The sequence below is a fragment of the Macaca thibetana genome, chromosome 9 (genome assembly GCF_024542745.1).
Source record: "Macaca thibetana thibetana isolate TM-01 chromosome 9, ASM2454274v1, whole genome shotgun sequence".
NCBI classification, from domain to species: domain Eukaryota; kingdom Metazoa; phylum Chordata; class Mammalia; order Primates; family Cercopithecidae; genus Macaca; species Macaca thibetana.
In genome coordinates this window covers 20,026,136-20,046,709 of record NC_065586.1, presented here as the reverse complement: position 1 = coordinate 20,046,709, position 20,574 = coordinate 20,026,136, and the positions used below count along the sequence as shown (strand labels likewise).

General features: G+C 38.6%; 2 protein-coding genes across 2 annotated transcripts in view; both read right to left on the bottom strand.

Annotated features, from left to right (window-relative positions):
* The window catches only part of LOC126962727 (60S ribosomal protein L12-like), a 990,727-nt gene extending 982,106 nt beyond the window's left edge, over positions 1–8,621 (bottom strand). Inside the window, exon 1 of the mRNA XM_050804083.1 lies at positions 8,616–8,621. The gene's annotated coding sequence lies outside the window, so the exon portion shown is untranslated. The remainder of the gene's footprint in view (positions 1–8,615) is intronic.
* PLXDC2 (plexin domain containing 2) overlaps positions 1–20,574 on the bottom strand; it is a 468,121-nt gene that overhangs the window by 167,673 nt on the left and 279,874 nt on the right. The window lies entirely within an intron of this gene.

Genomic DNA, 20,574 nt, shown 5'->3' with positions numbered 1-20,574 from the left:
TTGACCGAAATTGCATTGGAGTTATAAGTCAGTTTGAGAGGAATTCACTTCTTTTAATTTTGAATCTCCCAATCCATGAACATGGTATTTATCATTATTTATTTATATATTCTTGGAAATCTTTCAATTTTTTATGAAATTTTTCACAACGTCCTTCACATAATCTTTATATGTCCTCTGATTTATTTAGCTCTTTTGAAGCTACTGTTATTGAAAACTTTATGCTCAATTATATTTTATGACTATGTATTCAGAAACACAACTAACGTTATATATTGATTTTATATTCTACAATCTCGCTCAACTGCTGAACTAATTTTTTTTTCATTTTTAAAGGCTTTAGTATGTGATAATTGTATTGTCTGAAAATGAGAATATATTTTTTCTTCCAGTCTTTATATATTTTATTTATTTTTTCATTTTTATTCATTGTGCATTATTTTAACACAGAAACAATAAACTCTTCTTTTAAAATCGATACCTAAATGATCAATAACAATTTATATAATTTACTTGCAATTAGGTAATAAGCAAAATACAAGTCAGAGACCTAACTAAAACAACTACCAAAAAATTTTTTATAAGACTGAATATTTTGTAAAACATTTAGAAGGGATGTCATTGATTACAAATAACAATTCTGACTTCAAATGTCTCCTTTCTATGTCTTCTTACTTCTAGAGACGTCATACACACTTTAGAGAGAAACTGGTACATTTCTTTCAAGCCACCAATCTGTAGGTATCCAAATACCTTACTTCTAACGCTACTTCATTACATAACTTCTTTTTCCATTCCCTTCCCAACATTTTTACTCCTATTAAACCTTAACACCTGATTATTCAACCAAAGTAAAGCATTAGAAAGTGCTCTTCAAAAAAATGGCTTATTAACTTCTCGATTTCCTGTGACTTTGACCACAGCAGATTACTGAGAACAGGGAGAAATGGGTATGTAGCAAAGAAAGGCAGGCAATAGAACCACAACTATGGGACAATCCAAGAGCAGACAAGTAATAACAACGCTACATCTCCTCTTAGTTTAACTGGTGCAACCAAGAGAAAAAGACCTTCCAAGTGCAGCTTCAATATTTTACTGTTTTCCAGGGAGGAAAAAAAAAAAATCTTAGAGCTATTTTTCCCACAGTACCTTTACATTTACATCTACAAAAAGACGTGGGGGCAAAGCCATGATCTCCTTCGGATGAAAAGAGGCACCTCTGAAAGGGGACTGCGGGAAGGCATGGAAGGTCTTTTGTAATTGATAACCTGGTTTCCTAACACGCAGCTTTTGTGGAGGAGCAGCATGAATCCACATCTCAAACACACTTTTGTGTAACTGGTTCAGAGCAATCAGAACTGAAGGATGACTTTTTAAAAATTCCACTTTCTATCTGCTAAAGAAGAGATAAAGAAGTTCATCGTGTTGGGAGGAATTATTTCCATGGACATTTATCTGCAGCTCCCATTTAATGTGTGAGTGGACTAGTCAAGATGGCTGCAGGTAGGATTTGTCCCGCATAACCTGACCTGGCCATGACAGTGCACCCTGTCTAAGTACCCAAAGCGTCATGAAACTGGGGCAAGCCTATATTAGAGAAGACACTCAATCATACTAAAATAATACTTCCTTAAATTATTTAAATAAAGTGTAATAGTATTTTAACCTTTTCAGAAATTTTAGATATGGGAAGTATGGGGGAGGCATAGACAAAATGTTCCAGAGTTCACTGTGTAATCCTCAACACTATGCATGTCTTACATTGCCATTGTCAGAAAATATACCTGGGTAAATATGACCATGAATTCTCTCCTTCCTATTTAAATCCTCTCTCCGGAAAGATATAATGGGTTATTATGTACTAACGTGTGAAGGGTATATATTTATTAGGTAATCACTCGTAGATTATTGAGAAAGATGACCCTCATTAAGCTAAAGAAGTGGCTCTACTGCTGTTATGAAAATGGGGCTGAAACCACTCTAGCGTGTGCTACTTATTTCTGGCCTTGGATAGGGGGTCAGCTTAGGTGCCCCACACTAAGCCCAGACCATCTCGCAAAAGGTAGAGGACAAGCTGACATGAGTCAAGGTCGCTAACGCCTCTCAAGTGGCCTTTGTTATCCTTCACAGGCTTTGCAATGCTGAGGGTTTCTAAAGCCTGACGTGAACACTCCTCCTGGATGTGCTGGTGACAGGTGAAAGAGCGACCTGCTGGCCCTCTGGTTTAGGGCAACATGACTACTATCCAATGACTATAAAAATGACAAATCCCCAATGTCATCAGAATCTAGCTATTCAGGAAACAACTGTATTTGAAGAGAAAGTGGTAAAAAAAAAATTGCATTGCGGATTTATTTTATCTCCTCATTGGTTGGATGAGCTAGCTTTTAAGGATAGATGGGTCAGTTTACTCATCTTTGTATTCAGTGCTTTACTTGGCACAATACATAAGTCATACACTGGGTTTCAAGTGTGAATTGCTGAATTTTCAAACACAGCAGCTTGCCATATAAAGCCCTCCCTGGTCTGGTCACTGCCTGGCTCTTCAACTTCACCTCTCACCACCCCTCCACGTGTGTCCTGTGCTCCAGGTACTCACAGTTCCCTGCAGGTACCACGGGTTTATGCATTTTCACAGGCTGCTGTTTCTGCCTGAAATATACTTTCCTGCTTCTGTGCCCTGAAAAATCCTATTTATCTTTTAAGCTTCTCCTCATCTGTGAAGCCTTCTTTCATTCTCCACAAACCCAGAAAGCCTGATTACACCCTTTGTGGTCCATGCCTGTGCTCATCCAGACGTCTGTTACAGGTCTTCTCACACTGAGTAAAAATTGTTTGTTTTCACATCCATTCCTAGGTCTATTCCCCTCTCTCACCACCTCTTACAGACCCCAGAGGACAAGGACCATAACATCTTCATGTTTGTATTTTAACACAGCGTCTGACATTGATCCGTGTACTCACTGGATTTACAAGTAATCATTGAGTGCTTAGTATGTTTGAAGTATTGTGCTGGGCATTAGGGCTAAAGTAGAGAGAAAAGCCTTCTCCAGACTTCACAGAGAATGGTGTGTGATGTGGCCAGAGAGCGACAGGCCGAGGTCAGATGGTGGAAGGCTATGCCAGTCCACAGCAAAACTTTGGGGATGTTTTTCAAAGGCAATGGCCAAACACTAAAGAGTTCAACAAAGACTTGACCAGATTTGCCTAATTGCTTTCTGTTTTGTTTTGCTTTGAAATGGTGTCTTACTCTGTCACCCAGGCTGTAGTGCAGTGGTTCAGTATCGGCTCATTGCAACCTCCGTCTCCCAGGTTCTAGCAATCCCCCTACCTCAGCCTCCTGAGTAGCTGAGATTACAAGCACCTGCCATCACACCTGACTAGTTTTTGTATTTTTAGTAGAGGTAGGGTTTTTTTATGTTGGTCAGGCTGATCTCTAACTCCTAATCTTCAGTGATCCACCCACCTTGGCCTCCCAAAGTGCTGGGATTACATGCATGAGACACCACGCCCAGCCGGATTTGCTTAATTGGAAGAGCATTCTGATAAGCACTACATTAAGGAGAATGTTTTCTTCCAAAGAAGAATGGAGGAAAAAATTGAGAAGGGTGCATGGCAAAATCAACTGTGTCTTTGTTTTTTATTTTTCCCCTTCAAACTAGGGAATGGGTACACTAGTGTTTTCCACATTATCTATATTGTTTGTGCAACTGAAGTGGTTCAAAAATTTAAAAAAAAAAAAAAATAGTAAGTTCATTCAGCCAGAATGTGTAGAAAATGAGTAAGGAGGGATTCACTGTTGAAACAGAGAGAATAGTTCACTCTCGTTCTCTCTCTCTCTCAGGAACCCATGGAAGGATGGAATTGGCTTTAATTAGGAGTGGAGTGGGCAGAAGTAGACACATCAGAGAGTTTTTAAAAGTAGAACCAGTGTCCTGATGGCTTATTGGATACAGGGCGAAAGGACTGAGAAAGGCATTAAATGGAAGATGACGGTACCAGTTACTACCATGAGGAAATTGGAAGAAAAAAAGCTAAATTTGGGCTTGAAGGCTGGTTTAGAGTAAAAGTTAACCCAATCTTGGCAGGCAAGCTAGCTATCAAGCTAAGAAAGCTAACCCAATTTCTGTAACCCATACACAGTGTTAGGTATTACAATAAAAAGGGTCATTTGGTGGTTTGCCATCACTGATCATCTACCTGTTGAGTCAGTTGTCTTTGCATTAAGCACTTGCACTTTGAAGCGAAAAGTCTGGAGATCTGGGAAAATAATCTGATTCCTCTGATCGGTATTCTCCATTGCAAAGCCTACAGATGGGAGGGATTCCCTGCTAAACCAACCATGAAACTGAATTTGCATCTCTGCACCTGATAAGATGAAGATGCATGAACACACAATGGTAAACTACTCTTCAATGAAATAAAAAGATATCAAGTGTCATTTTATTTCATTTTGACTTATTTTTCCAAAGTCTAAAGAAAACCTTAAGCAATGAGCTCAGTTTATTTGATAAAAGCATTAATTTTCCTGTTGACAATGTGTATTTCTACAATATTAGTACTTCACAAGTACTGTATAAAGAGCTACAGCACTTATATTCCACGGTAAAAATTTTCTTTCCAACTTTCATGTGGTCTTATCTTTTGAATAAACTAAGGTAGCCTAAGTATTAACATAATGTTAAATCAATGCGAAGTAAGAAAATTTCTATACTTAAAATCCTATAAAGCAGAACTCTCCAAGTGTTATAAATCCACCTTGACAGAAGTGTGTTCTAAGGGTTCCCAACCTAACACAGATGAACAAATATGACAGCTTAACAAATTAAAAAGTTTACTAAAGATGCCCATGGGATACTGTCTCACTGAAGCAGGGGATGATGGAGAGGAGGACATGGAGTCAGAGCTCTAGGGAGAATTCTTTTTTTCAGGAAAACAGTGATCAAGTCTGTACATTGAGGAGGAGGAGAAATTTGAAACACAAAATGAGGCTAATGGCAGAGTGAATACTGATTGGAAACTAGAACCTTTTTTTAAATTTTCCTATGTAAGTTCAGTAACTGAAAAACTCTGTGAATTACTTTCAAATATAATTCAATAGCTATCTTGGTCTTTTCAGGCTGCCATAACTAAATATCATAGACTGGCTGGCTTAAACATCAGAAATTTATTCTCTTACAATTCTGGAGGCTGGAAGTCAGAGATCAGGGAGCCAGGATGCTCAGGTTCTGGTGAGGACTCTCTTCCTGATTTGCACATGGCCACCTTCTTGCTGTGTCCTCACATGGGATGTGCAGATGGAGAGACAATGACTCTTCATAAGAGGGCACTAATGACTCTTCATAAGAGGCCATTAATTCCAACATGAGTCTCCCCCTCAATAAATTCCTATAACCCTAATTGCCTCTCCAAAGTCTCATCTTCAAATATTGTCACATTGGGAAAGGGGCTTCAGCATATGAATTTGGGAAGAATGCAGACATTTAGTTAATAAAATATTAATCAAAATATTGCCACAGAGTGTTAGAAATTACTTGAAGTATACGTTAGGCTCTGTGAACTTTCTGGATGTTAGAACCATCTCAAAATACTTGTCCTCTGAGAGAATGAACTTTCTCATGAGAAGGAGTAACTGTGAGACTGGCATCTTGGGAATTCATGCAAAGTTTGCAAAATATATTTGGTCATCTTTAACTAGTTCTAAAATGAAGTAAACATGTCTTTCCTGCAATGATTACAGTGTGATTCTTTTTACACTGTTTATTGAGAAAACAAACATTTCAGTTTGACATTTTGTTTTATCTTTTGAACTAAACTAAAACAAATGTTAGCTTATATATGTGTATATTTTACTTAGAGAACATCTATGGTCCTAGGAAAATATATTTTTTTCCTGAATCACAAGATAATTATATTCAGAAATCCAAATTTAAAATAAAATTTAAAAAGTGTTCTTATCTGTAAAATGATATGATATTGTAATATTAGTTGCTGGTGTATGTAAAATAAATACTTCTCTTTTTAAAGTAAAGGGAGTCACTGAGACTGGGCACGGTGGCTCACTCCTGTAATCCCAGCACTTTGGGAGGCCGAGGCAGGCGGATCATGAGGTCAGGAGATTGAGACCATCCTGCCTAACACGGTCAAACCCCATCTCTACTAAAAATACAAAAAATTAGCAGGGCATGGTGGTGGGCACCTGTAATCCCAGCTACTCTGGAGGCTGAGGCAGGAGAATGGCGTGAACCTGGGAGGTGGAGCTTGTGGTGAGCCGAGATCGCACCACTGTACTCCAGCCTGGGCGACAGAGCAAGACTCCGTCTCAAAAAGAAAAAAAAAAAAAAGAGAGAGAGAGAGACTCATTGAATCATTAAAAAAATGGCATTATGGAGTTACCATCGAGGTTAAAATGAATAAGCTGATGGGAAAGTACTAAAAAATGATACGAGACATGTTAAGGCACTTTAGAATAGATTCCATTGTGAGTAGCTTAGGTTTGCAAGTCTATCACCCACACAAAACTGAACATTCCTCTAGAGCAGGGGATGCATTTGTCATCGTAACTCCATCTGCCCAGTGTTCTGTGTAGCCCACCACGGTTCTCCATAAATGCTGGTTAATTTCTGCTGTATAAGTAGGCAGGAGAGAAAGTAAAGACACTATTTTAGTTTGGTAGAATTATATGGGTACCCTGGTTGGGGGTGAGCGTAGACAAGGGAGCCCAGATAGGTGTCAGAGGCGACTGGAGTAGCACAAGTGTGAGGTGACACGGAACTTGACTGTTGGCAGAGAGAATGAAAAGGGAGGGATGGCTCAAACAGAGTCTCTGTGGGGAAGAAAAGAGCAAGGCTGATCAAAAACAAAACAAAACAAAGATAATTGTAACATGCAGAGATCCTGCAAAACTAGGAGAAAAATAGAAGATTGATGAACTAGAGAGCAAGGGTTAGGAGAGGAGATGCTGATTTCCCCGATCCTGAAGTCCTCCAAGGTCAGCTGCTGGGAGGAACCGTGTGGGGGCACAAGGAGGGGCTGACTATGGCAGTGACCAGCATTCAGAGCCAAGCCAGGGGGCAGGCTGCTGAGACCAGTCTTGGTGATGCATGAGAGCGGGAGGGAGCCAGAGAAGGGGGGAATATGCCAGGAAAGATGGTATTACAGATATCAATGCAGGTGATTTCCAAAACAAGGGGATTTCACAGTGTAAATACTACCATTGAGGCAAATAAATAAGGAGACAATTTCTGACCAAGCCATTCCCTGTCATTACTTGTGAGAAAGATTGTGGGAGAGATAACAAATTTCTGGTGAAAGGGGAGGATAAGTGTTAAGTGGTACTGTCTGTCATTCACTGCCCTCCTTGACCCAGCACTAATTAATCTATCCTGTCTTCTCTCCAGAGTAGGCAAGGGCAGGCCTTCTATTCTTCATTCTTTTCCAACTCCTTCCTACGTGCTCTCATCTCTGCTTCCCTTTTCTGGAGAGCACTCCTCCTTGCATAACAACACCTGCCAGAAATTTCACCTTCTCTCCAGCTTTGTCTTCTTCCTGAGCAGTCTCCATCCCTGCCAGGCAGATGTCTTGTGTTCCCTTGAACTTTCCTGTCACTTTTCATCTTTTTTGTCTGGCACGTGGAATATTTTGGATGCCTGCATATATATATTTTTTGTGTTACCTTGTTTCCTTTGCTAGACATATGCCTTCCGAGAGAAAAAGCATCGGATTCAGCTTTTATTACCTCTCCATGAACGCTTGGGAATGAGAACTGTGCTTCACACATTTCATTTATTCCTCCGTTTAGCAATCTGAGGGCTGACTTGATGCCAGATGTTGTTTTGGGAGTTGGATTCAAGAGTAAAATGACAGGGAGGATCCTGCCCTCTGGAAGGTTACTTTCCGTGTTTGGAAGTTAACTGACTAGTTAAGTCATTCGAGTTCTAAAGATGTATTGCTATCGGGGTCGTTTTCTAATTATAGTAGTTAAAAAAACATTTAAACTTTCTTCATTGAGATGGCTTTGTAATTATCTTCCATGTGAGAGAAGATATCTGAAAGATGACTTTCAAATAGAAAATTAATGCTTACAATCATTAAGAGAAGCCAGATATAAGAAGATATTTTCTCATAGCAAATAATCAAACTGATCTAATTCTTTGGAGCTAAGCTTACAAATACTGGAGCAGAATGTCCTAGATGAAGAAAGACTCTGGTATAATGAGCTCTTAATGTTTTCAGTGTATCACTGGAAATATAGTGTAATTTATCAATTTAAAATTTAAGAGAGAAGCTGCTTTATCTCTCAGGGAGTAACAAAAATGTCTAATACACTCAAGTTACCAATTTGTATGGAAACATTTAAAGCCAATGCATAGCCACAATTCCCATGGCAGGCAGCAAGATGCTACTTTATACAAATAATGCCTTATAACAAAAGGATGACACAGTGTGTCATTGAGACAACATGCAACACTCAACAGCTATTGCTAAATGCATCCTGGCAACAAGAGGATGAAAACACATCTTCATATTAAGATTAACTGGTCTAAGCAAAATTTTGGGAAAATGTAATATTCTATTTCACAAAGACAGATAAATAAATAAATAAATATCATAACCACCCCCCTGAGTGCCAGGTTAGCATTTCAAATAACAACGAATGGGATTCCTCTCACTTATTTTACTAAGCAATTTATTGTGCCAGTATTAGGCAAGATCCAAAGTTTTCCTTTTCTCCTTGGAGAAATGTTCAAGACATTTGTTGATTTCAGTTCTTATTTGATCTTTACAGCCTTTATTTTATACATAAGCAAATGTCCATATAACTTGCCCTTGACTGCATCACAAAACATTTAAAGACACTTAGCAAAACCCTACATTTTTATTCACCTACAATCTTACTTTGTGTCTATTACCAACTTGATATTCATTGAATATTTCTTTTAGAAAAATCAAGATAAGGCAGATACGTGGAAGGTTTTAGAGTTAAAGAGATTAGAAGACTGGGATGAATGGTAATTTGGAAAGCTATCAAATGATACAACCTCGATTTAAAAAATAGGATGATGAGATTTCTCCCAAATTTAATACTGATAATAACTTTATCCACCCCTTTTCAAGTCCTGGCGAAGTGGTATGAGTCCTTTTCTGCCATTATATGATTTTACCTGATCTGCCATGCACTGATTTTCTTAATTGCTACTAACAATTTTCTCCTCTCCCCCACATAATACGTATCCACTATCTAACATGATATTGGGAAAAGGGTAGAGAAACAAATAAACAAAAAACGCTATTATTTCTGTTTCATGTGCCTTGATTTTTCCCTTTAATGCTGTAATACTTGACCTTAGTACATTTCCTAAGAATTGTAGGATGCCTTAGAGTTTTTAATCTAATGTAAATTTCCAAGAAGGAAAATCGGTATGTGGTAATCCCCAGGCTTATTTGAGAAGGGATCCAATCTTTCATTAAATTGCTGACAATTTCTAAGCCTCACAGAACACAACTTGGGAAACACCACATTAGAGAGAAAGGGGTTGAGCCAAAGGATCCAGAAACAGTCACTGCTAATGTTGCCTTGCTGTGCCGACGGATTTTTCAGTCAATGCTTACTGGAAGATGAAGTTTTTATTCTGTGAATTTTTAAGACTGTATTGAAGATTTACTTCAAATATTTCAAAGCTGGGGGATGATATCTATGTAAAGTAGTCCAAAAAGTCTAATAATAAGAATTGCACAATATTTAATTTGAATCTGAATCATTTATAGAATCTGGTACAAAGATTAATCTAAAAGAATTATTAAAAATAATTTCCTTAGGCATAATCTTCTAGATTTACTTGTTAATTTTTCCTTCGTTTGCTCATATTTATTGGTAAAATTGTTTTGTTTCAGATAAATATATACACCCTTATGCCTAAGAGTTAAATGTCTTGAAATAATTTTCATTCTGAGGAAAAAGAAACAGCAAAAGCTAAAATACTATCAACTGAATAAACTCGAATACTCAAAAACCTCTAAACTGAATAGCTCTTTTCTACATTGACATTCGTATATCAGGAAGACTGGTGAAAGTCACCTTTGCATAATAACTCTCCCAGAACAATTTTAGGACATAGATTCTGACAGTCTGTGAAGGCCAGTAAAAATCACTACTCTTAGGACAATGTCTCATAAAGACAGATTTAATCTTACAATGGATTACAATTAAAAACTGTGGGGAAAAGAAAGATCAGACTGTTACTGTGTCTATATAGAAAGAAGTAGACATAAAAGACTCCATTTTGTTCTATATTTGAGATGCTGTTAATCTGTGACCGTACCCCCAACCTTGTCCTTGCAAGAGACATGTGCTGTGGTGACTCAAGGTTTAAAGGATTTTGGGCTGTGCAGGGTGTGCTTTGTTAAACAAGTGCCTGAAGGCAGCTTGCTGGTTAAAAGTCATCACCATTCTCTTAATCTCAAGTACCCAGTGACATGTACACTGCCAAAGGTCGCAGGGACCTCTGCCAAAGGTCACAGGGACCTCTGCCTAGGAAAGCTAGGTATTGTCCAAGGTTTCTACCCATGTGATAGTCTGAAATGTGGCCTCGTGGCAAGGGAAAGACCTGATCGTCCCCCAGCCTGACACCCGTGAAGGGTCTGTGCTGAGGAGGACCAGTACTAGAGGAAAGAAGGCCTCTTGGCGGTTGTTGGCAGTTGAGATGGAGAAAAGCATCTGTCTCCTGCCCGTCCCTGGGCAATGGAACATCTCGGTGTAAAACCCGATTGTATGTTCTGTTTACTAAGAAAGGAGAAAACCGCCTTAGGGCGAAAGGTGGGACTTGCTAGCGCAATGCGGCTCTTTATGCACTAAAAAGGTTTATGAAGATGTTTGCATATGCATATCAAGGCACAGCACTTTTCCTTAAACTTATTCACGTCACAGAGATCTTTATTCATATGTCTTACTGCTGACCTTCTCCCTACGATGATCCTATTATCCTATCACTTCCCTTTTTCTAAGATGGTAAAGATAATTATCAATAAATACTAAAGGAACTCAGAGACTGGTGCCGGCATGAGTCCTCTGTAAGCTGAGCGCCAGTCCCCTGGGCCCATTTTTTCTTTCTCTATACTTTGTCTCTGTGTCTCATTGCTTTTCTCAAGTCTCTCGTTCCACCTAATGAGAAACGCCCACAGGTGTGGAGGGGCAGGCCACCCCTTCAAAAAACAAACAAAAAAAGAAGTTTAGATGTTGCCTGATAGGTGCTTTTTTCCTGCCTTTAATTTTTAATCCAAGCTATTTCAATTCCCCAATTTTCCATCAATTCATAGACCTTCTTTCAGAAATATCAAAGTTAGTCTCTTCTAGAAGATTATCATCCTTTATTCAACCTTTGAGAAATATTTGTGGAAGGACTAGATGGATAATGGGAAACAACACAGACATGGTTTCTAACCTTGTGAAGCCTTTTACTGGAGATGAAAGATATGTAATCAAATAAGCAGACACACTGACATATACCAAGGAATAGTAATAGATGCTGTTCTATGGAGAAAATATGCAGTAAGTGGTATACAGTGTAAAGAGTACAGTACGCAGTATATAACATAGAACACATAGTATATAGTATATAGCATGTAGTATATACAGACTATAGTGTCCCCTACATATAACATAAAGGATAAAGGAGTTTAGCGTTTTTTGAGTGTTAGCATTTATTCATTTTAGTTTTTACTGTTACTTTATCCTTTATACTACATGTAGTATATATCCAGTATATAGCAAATAGTATATTGTATATTACAGTATATGGTATATAGTAAAAAGCATATAACATATGTGGCATATATATAGTATATAGCATACAGCAAGTAAGCTACAGTATATAGAATACAGCACAGGACAGCTAGGTGAGTGTTCTGAAAGGCCGAGAGTTAAAGGATGCTTAAGAGTTAATTGGGAAAAAAATAGGGAGGTGAAGGAGAGTTCTGGACAAAGAAAACAGACTGTGAACAGCTCTGAGATGATACAGGATATGGTTCCTTTGAGAGCCTGAAAGATCCTATGACAACTCCCCACTCCTGTTCCTCCCACATGCACAATCCCATGTGCACATTGCCAATGAAAGGCCTGGTGAAGGGGGTTAGAGGGGAGCAAGCTATCTCTAAGGACCATCTTGAGGGATATCACAGGCCAGATTCCAGCACTGGCCAATGTGTCAGTCAGAGTTATCTTTCGAAAGTCAATCCAAAAATGAGGGATTCCCCTGCTTAGGAACCTTCCAGTCTCCCATGGCTCTTATGACAGAGACAAAGACCCTAACACAGCCCAGACCAACCTCATGATAAAAATCAAGGAGCTTCAGGGCAGCAGTGGCTCTGCTTACTTGGAGACCTGGTATTTTCTTATAATTCAACCCGTGAGTCATATGATCTGTGTGGCTTGATTTTAAACTTATGTCTAAGTGAAGAGTCTTCAACCTACAAATAAATTTTGCTAAACATAAAACAGAAGGAAGTTCCTCCCGCCATGGAAGTGAATGTGGTCAACAAAGCCATTATCATCCAATTCCATACATAGTTGTGTGACTACTTAGAGGCAGGAATTCTGCTTCAACTTTGAATTCCTGATGTTTAGTTTAATGTCTGATACAAAATAACCACTGGAATTATAAATGTGGAATTAAATATGGAATTAATGGATATTTTAAACTACTCAAGGCCAACACTAATTTAAATAATCCTATTTTTCAAGGCTTTATTGATGGTATAATTTAATCTCCAATTTAGAAATGAGCAAATCAATCTGTGGAGATTAAATAATGCTCTGGTCCACATCACTAGAGAGTAGCTTAAGGATTTGCCCCGAATGTGGCTCTGAATGTGATGATCTCTCAGGGCACCAGGCTGTTCACTAGAAGGTTCTTAATGATGATGCTGAGAGCCTGACAACCATGGTGATACCCATTTCAGTTTCCTTTGAGAAACCTGCTCTGGGTTGCTGCAGAGAGAAAAGTGGGGTGGGGGTAGGGGGCAGGAGGAGAGACTGCAGCCTTGGGTTTACTCTTGACAGTCCACTTTGTAAATTATCAGCAGACTGGCTTTTCCTCACCACTCATTCCTCCCTCCCAGCTGCTTGGAGAACACAAGAACTGAATTGCACAATGCTTGCTGAAGCCAAATAAAAGCAAATATTTGCATTTTAATGCATATGTCATTGCTTCTTGCCATTAATATGGATGATCATGTTTATCAAAATAGTCATTCGAGGTTGTCAGTGTTACAACTAGTTGTAAATCATTTTACCTGAGAGTCAGAAGATATTTTCTATGGAAATGACATTGTACATTGTGGTTATATCTTCAAGCCAGTCCAAAAACAGGATGCTGTTTTATGTGGCACAAATATTTGTGGTACATGTAAAACATTTCTGGAACAGAATGAAGCAGCAGTGATACGAAAATGAATACTATTTCACCATATGCCAAGAAAAGGCGGGTGGAGAGTCTCAGGAAACATAAGCTTCACCTCATTCTCTAAGGTCAAGCATTCAGAGACTGAGCTGATGGTGCCCCCCAGAGTCCAGGACCAAGAAGATCTGGAAGCTCTTTTTTTTTTTTTTTAGACGGAGTCTAGCTCTGTCTCTAGGCTGGAGTGCTGTGGCGTGATCTCATTGCAACCTCCAACTCACTGGTTCAAGCGATTCTCCTGCCTCAGCCTCCTGAGTAGCTGGGATTACAGGTGCGTGCCACCACGCCTGGCTGATTTTTGTATTTTCAGTAGAGACAGAGTTTCATCATATTGGCCAGGATGGTCTCGATCTCCTGACTTCGTGATCCACCCGCCTCAGCTTGCCAAAGTGCTGGGATTACAGGTGTGAGCAACTGCAACCTGCATGATCTGTCCAGTTAGACAACATTGCAAGAAGAAAGAGAGAATACTGCTGAAAATGTGTTTTTCCCCCCCATTTAACAACGTTAATAGTGAAATAGAGAGTGAGAGAAAACCTATGTGCCAATAAATATTTTTATGACATTCATGTAAACTAATACATTAACAGCAATGAATACCTATACAGAACATAGTTGCTGCAGTAACGAGTTGCCACTTTCATTAGAAACACAACATATTCATACAGTGAGCAGCTGAAATAACCTATAAAAATATGTATTACAGAATGCTATCATACACTGGAGACTAAGTATTCAGGGAATTCTTACAAGGGGCTGGAGTTGGTCTACAGAAAATTCCTAAAGAACATAGAAACCACTGCAAGATATTAAAAATAAGAGGCTTAAACATCTCAATAGTTTTCTGAAGTGAGAAAACTTCAGTGTAAAACATTTGACAAAAAAAAAATCATAAAAATAAAAATAATATTTGATCCTATTGCCCAGAAATAACTACTGCTGTTAACATTTTCAATTTTCTTACATTCTTTCTGTCAGCAATCTCATTACGTTTCCCTAGACAATCCATTCTTTCAAGATAAATGTGACTATTTCATATTGTGTCCTCTCTCCTCAGATTCACCACCTATGCTCAGACTTCCTCACTGTCAGCTAATGACTTTACTTCTTATCTCACTGTGAACACAGAAATAATCAGGAAAAACCTGCTCCGATCTTAGGCAACTCCTTTCTTCAGGTACTGGACCCCATGTCCTTCTGCTCTGAAAATCTCTCTTCTTTCAATTATGTCTTATAAAAGATGTGTCAGCCGGGCATGGTGGCTCACGCCTGCAATCCTAGCACTTTGGGAGGTCGAGGTGGGCGGATCACCTGAGGTCAGGAGTTCGAGACCAGCCTAGCCAACATGGCGAAACCCTGTCTCTACTAAAAATACAAAAATTAGCTGGGCATGGTGGCACATGCCTGTAAACCCAGCTACTCAGGAAGCTGAGGCAGAATTGCTTGAACCCAGGAGGTAGAGGTTGCAGTGAACCGAGATTGTGCCACTGCACTCCAGCCTAGGAGACAGCGAGACTCCATCTCAAAAAAAAAGAAAAGAAAAGATGTGCCTTCCCAGTTTTCTCAAACACACACACACACACACACACACCCCTCCTTTAACCCCACATCTCTTTCAGCTATGATGCTATTCCTCTGTACCCCTTTACAACATTCTTTTAATGGTTCGTTAAAAATACTATCTCCAGATCCACATTCAATTTCCTCTCCACCTCTTCCTTGAACCCACAACTCCCAGGTTTCAAGGACTTTTTCAAAGCTTTTCTTATCAATATGAGCAGTGACATCTACATAGCCTATCTAATGCTCATCAGAGCACTTGAAGTCCTTTGTGGGCCTGATCTTCCATAAAACAGTGTTAAAAACTATATGACTGCATTGTTATCAACATAAATACAACCCAGGCGGGTTTCATTTTTATATATGCATTGCCGTTATATTTATGTGTTTCTTTTGATTTGAAAATAAACACAAATTAAAATATTTCATGGGCCCCTAAACGTATTGTAAGTCCTTAGCACTGTGGTCCCCGATGGCTGCGTTAACCCTGATGGCAAGATTTCTGTCCTCACCTTCTTAGACTCTCAGAGGCACCCCACATAGTTATGGCCTTCTTGAAACCTATTAGCAAATGTCTTCAAAGACACTGCTTCCCACCTCATTGTCTGCTGTTTCTCAGTCTCTTTTGGAAGCATGTTCTGCCTCTTCCTATTTTGTAATCATGGATGTACTCCAGGGCTGGGCCTAGGATACCTTCTCCAGCTGCCTACACTCAATCATTTGGTGTTCTTGTACTATCGCATGGCTTTAAAAACTGATAAACTCCTAACGTTACAACTCCAGCCCCCATTTTTCCTCTAGCCTTTGTACTCAAAGATCTTAACTGCTTATCTGACACATTCATTGGAGTATTTTATGAGAATCTTAAATTTACCATGCCAAAAACAGGATTCCCCCATCTTGTCCTTCTGCAGTGTTCTGTACCACAATAAAGGGCTCTGCCATTTGCTCAGTTGCTCAAGCCAAAATCCTTAAAACCACCCTTGACTTCTCTATTTTTCTCGTACCCCTTACATAATTTATAGCAAATATTATTACCAATCCCTTCAAAATATATCCAGAATCCTTCTGCTGCTGGTGATGGAATAGGACAGACATATAGTCCATTTAATAGAAATAAAAGAGTGATTAGATTTATGGGCTAAGGGATAGTAGGAATAAAAACAACGGTTATATCTTGGGATAAAGGCTGTAGTGCAAAAAAAAACCACGAAAGAGTATTCATTTTACCCTCAGACAGGTAATGATAATTATGTAAATGTACTGCAATTTAGGAAATACCGAGTTATCTAAATCAAAATAATTTAATCAATATATGTAAGATGTTGTCTAGGCGGAATAACATGGAATGTAGATTGTGGATTTGGTATTACAGCAGACAGAAAACTTCTGAAATACAGAAATAAACAATGAGAAGTTTAGACCACAATGGTAGCAGTCACTGAGCTGAAATAGACAAGGATCTCTTAGAAAGGTTGGCAAAAAACCGACTGGGCACGGTGGCTCCTGCCTGTAATCCCAGCACTTTGGGAGGCAAGGCGGGCGGATCACTTGAGGTCAGGAGTTTGTGACCAGCCTGGCCAACATGTTGAAACCCCCTCTCTACTAAAAATACAAAAATTAGCCAGGTATGGTGGGAGGGGGGCTGTAATCCCAGCTACTCAGGAAGCTGAGGCAGGAGAATTGCTTGAACCCAGACGTGGAGGTTGCAGTGAGCCGAGATCATGCCACTGCACTCCAGCCTGGGCAACAGAGTGAGATTCTATTTCAAAAATAATTTTTTTTTTTAAAAAAAAGATTGGTAAAAAAACAATATATTGTCACTTAATAGACTCTAGAAGGAGAGAATGTTTCCTGAAGAGGAGAGGATCAGTAGAACCTAATCCCACAAAGAGGTCAAGAATGCACGCCAGTCAATGGCCCTTAGATTTGTTAAGGTGTGGGGGGACACTACTGACTTCAGTAGCTGAAGATTTTTGATGATCAACCCAGGAAGCAAAGTAAGAACATTAAGGATTTTTCAGTGATAAGTATTAATCAAAGACATTTTTAGTAGAAGAAGTAGCACAATGACTGAAGACGGAAATTAGGTGAAATCAGCTTTCAAGCTTTGAAATACAAAGATTTGAGATATGAAGTGCACAAAAGCTGAAGAGAGAAAACAGGAAACTTCAAGAAGCAGAAAGGATTGATCCGGAGAGTAGATTCCTTAGAAGTCTCAGTCTAAAGAATAAAATGATTGATGACGGTTGACAGGAGTTTGCTTTATTTGGGTGCATAATTCAGTTTCTTCTTTCTTGAGTCACAATCACACAAACTTTCTGCTACTGGCTGAGCTGAACTGAAATGAGAGCCATCCACCTACTTTGGAAGAATGTGGATGAGTAGATCAACACTACCCCCATCCTCTAAATCTTTATCCTCACACATCATTTTTAGAAGCCACTGTACCCCCAAACCAGATGCCATCAATACTTATCTGTCTCACAATTTTTCCTTTTGACATATTTTCATCATTTGGAGAGAAAACTTTAAAAAGAAAAGAAGAATCACAGCTATTGGCCAATAAATGGCTTGAAATCTTAATAACAAGTTCAAATTAAATTACCAAACTAGTAAGTGAGAACAACATACAATATAATATGCGATTGTCATTTAATTGCCAACACAATTCACAACTTGCTGTTAATTTTTTTTTAAATTTTAGCATGGGTGGATATAATTAGGGCTGTTAATACATAGCATGCAATTTTCATCTCAGTTGACGTGAGTACTCAGCAAACACTGCGTTCTGGTAATGGACATTTTCAACATCACCTGATTGAACAGAGAATCAGAAGGTACAGAGCACCAAATTGTTGGCAAAATATATTGAAGTAAGCAAAAGATGCTCTTCCCCTTCCTTTCTGTCACCTGTGTTGCTAAGCTGTTATCAATTACTCTGCAGGCCAAGGCAATTTCACCTGAAATTACATACTGGGGAGAGAGGAGAAGGACAACGCAAATGACACGTCCAGAGCAACCATGTTAGAGTCAACTATGAATTAAATTAAGTGTCTTCTGAAATACACAAAATGCTTGCACTTGGCTGATGACAACACAATGTTTATTGTACTTTCGCCCTTTCCCTTGGAGGAAAAAAAATCACTGACATCACATCGCTTCCATGTTATGGATTTTCTGTTATGTTACCATGGAAACCTATCATTTCCTTTCATTATCTCTCTCTCTTTCCCACACAAACACACAAAACAAAAATGGAATTACACATTTATAAACACTTTTTTACAAACTCCTCTGGTAACTAGGTCCAGTGAGAAAGAACAGGACTCAATTCTCGCTATGTCAATCACTGGTTTAACCAGAAATCATTCTGCACTTTTCCCTAGTGCAATGTACTGTTTTCCATGATGGGAATTATTTCCGTGGATATAATCAGCATTTGCTAGACTGAGATTCTTTTAAAGTTTGTGCTTTTAGTGTGTAATGACAAGAAGGGCATTTTTTGCTTTCTTTAAGCTACTGGTCTAAATTCCTCCTATAAATTTTGTGACAGGAAATAAGTTGTTAGACTCATACTTTCCATTAATTCAAATTTTGAATAGGTGACATATGAAATATAGTATTTTATTTTTCTTTTGCATAAATAATACATACTGGTTTGTGTTTTTAGGCCCCTTAAATCGTAACCATGCAGCACTACTTTTGCAAAAAGGTCTTTTGATTTTTTAAAATGTCTACTTTAAAATGAATTACTAAAAACAAAAATACAGTAAAAGAGATGATAAGATACCAATTAAACATAATTAAGAGAATCTCCCTAGCAACATAATCACTCCCTCAGCAACTCTAACTAGGCCTCATCCTCCCAGAGCCTTCCTAGCAGATCTCTTCAAGTGAGAAAAGTTCTGTGAAAACAGCACTTTCTGATGACTCAGAGGCCCTCACTCACACAATTTAGCACTTGTTTTTCTTATTTTGCTCTTCATGGACCGTTATTTTATATTTTCTTGCTGAGCAAAGAAACCCCCACACAATCAATATAAAGAAAAACTAAGTTTGAAACAAAATTCTTTTGAGGATCTGTGAGAAGGGAAATGAAAGTACGTGAAATATTCAAATTTTCATTTCTAAATAAATGTTAGATGGACGACTTTTAAAACTATGATTTATCAAAAAGATGGGCCATCAGGCAGATATTAGTTTTGCAAATTAATATTTATATGGTCATAACATAATCAGACCTTAAAAGAGCACTTTCTAAAACAGTATGAACTAGAAGATCTCTTTTGTATGGCTGGAAGAATCTACTACAAAATGTTAATGGGATAATTTCTGGTTGTTGGTGTTAATGGCGATATTCTTCTTCTTCATGTTCCTCAATATTTTCTGAATATTTTAGAATGTGCTTTGTTAGTAATGCTTTTGGCCACAGTAATAGAGAACTCAGTGGTGCCTTAAACAAACATGGGTTTATGTTACTTTTTTATTTATTATTATTATTTTCTATATTTGTTCATATCAAAAAGTCTGCAAATGACAGTTATTAGTATTGTTTAAGCTGCTTAATAATGATCTTCTTATTTCAATTTTCCCATTCTTAGCTTTGTCACTTTTTCAGTTATCAGTTTTTGGCTTCATGATTTAAAAATGGTTGCCTTGGGAACAAAGATGATGCCTAATTTCAAGGTGGAGAATAGGGCCCATGATAATGTTAGCCATGCCTATTGCATTCAATGCTTCTACCAATGCTCCCTTCAGAGGATTAACTCCCAATCTGATTGTTTTCTTGTGTCTCATTTGTCAGAATTGGATTACAGGGCCATCCAGAGCTGCACGGAGTGTAGAGATAGACTCCCATAATTGGTTTAGATTCATCATAAGCCACCGCCTACACACGATGGGAGCAATGCCATCTTGAACAATATCAGGATGCTATCAGCAGGAAAGAAAGTGAGAATGTGTACTGAATAGAACGTTAGGCTGAAAAATGCCCTAACCATGCTCTCCCATCATAAACATCTTCATGTCTTAATCTCTGGAACCACAAATGTTACTTTATATGCGAAAATGTGTTTTTGAAGATGTGATTAGGTTTAGGATTTTGAGATGGGGAGAGCATCCTGGATGCTCCAAGGTGGCCCCTAAATGCAATCCATGTATCCTTATAAGAGGGAGGTACTGGGAGATGGCAGATTACATACACACACACACACACACGAAAATGATGTGAAGACAGAGCAGAGAGAAGATACAGGTCTTGAGGACTGGGGTGATGTGGTCACAGGTGAAGGTCTTCTGGCTAGAGCAGGCAAGGAACACATTTTCCTGTAGAGCCTGCAGAGGGAAGGCAGCACTGCCAATTCTGATTTCAGCTAAGGGACACTGGTTTTGGACTTCTGGCCTCCAGAACGGTGAGAGAATAAATGTCTGTTGTTTTAGGCCACCCAGTTTGTGGTAGCTTGTTATAGCAGCTGCACCACCCCCACCCCCAACCAAAAAAAAAAAAAACAATAAAACTGATAGGAAACTAATATTTTATATCTGCTATATAGTTAGT